The sequence below is a fragment of the Echinops telfairi genome, unplaced genomic scaffold, assembly GCF_000313985.2.
Source record: "Echinops telfairi isolate 266 unplaced genomic scaffold, ASM31398v2 ScPeMD7_1713;HRSCAF=2227, whole genome shotgun sequence".
Taxonomy (NCBI): Eukaryota; Metazoa; Chordata; class Mammalia; order Afrosoricida; family Tenrecidae; genus Echinops; species Echinops telfairi.
The window spans coordinates 3,075,549-3,076,130 of NW_022105611.1; positions in this window are offsets into that span (position 1 = coordinate 3,075,549).

Here is a 582-nt window from a genome sequence, read left to right on the forward strand (position 1 = left end):
TCCGGGAACCCAAGAGGCAAGCGAATTTTGGGAATGATGAGGGCAACAAATGTATAGATGTGCTCTACACAATTGATCTATGTATTGTGATGAATTTTATGAGCCCCAATAAATTGATTTTAAAAAAAAAGACACAGAGCTCTCTTAGGCTCATTATCCTACCCAACCTCCATCTTACAATTGCAGTCTTCCACTGTGATTGGGAGCTGGCATCAGCATTTTTGCTACTGTACAGAAGATTCTCCTACAAATAAGAAACTGTATACTATATAATTGCATGTAGTAAAAGGCACTTGCATTGGGTAATACAAACACAGGGTTTACTGCTATAAAACTGCACACACGTTTTTTATCTTGAGTCTTGATTTTTAGGCATATTACTGGAATTATTTGGGGTGCTAATTCAGAAAATCAGCTCTAGTCCCTACATTTACTTAAGTTATACTAATTTATTAATTTATCAACCTAGTTTTAAATATGAGGAGAATTCAGGCCCACAATTTATAGGATAAGACAAAAGAGGTAAGAAATATTTGGAAAAGGATTAGGTATTAATGGACTTCCAAAAGAAGCGCTATATGG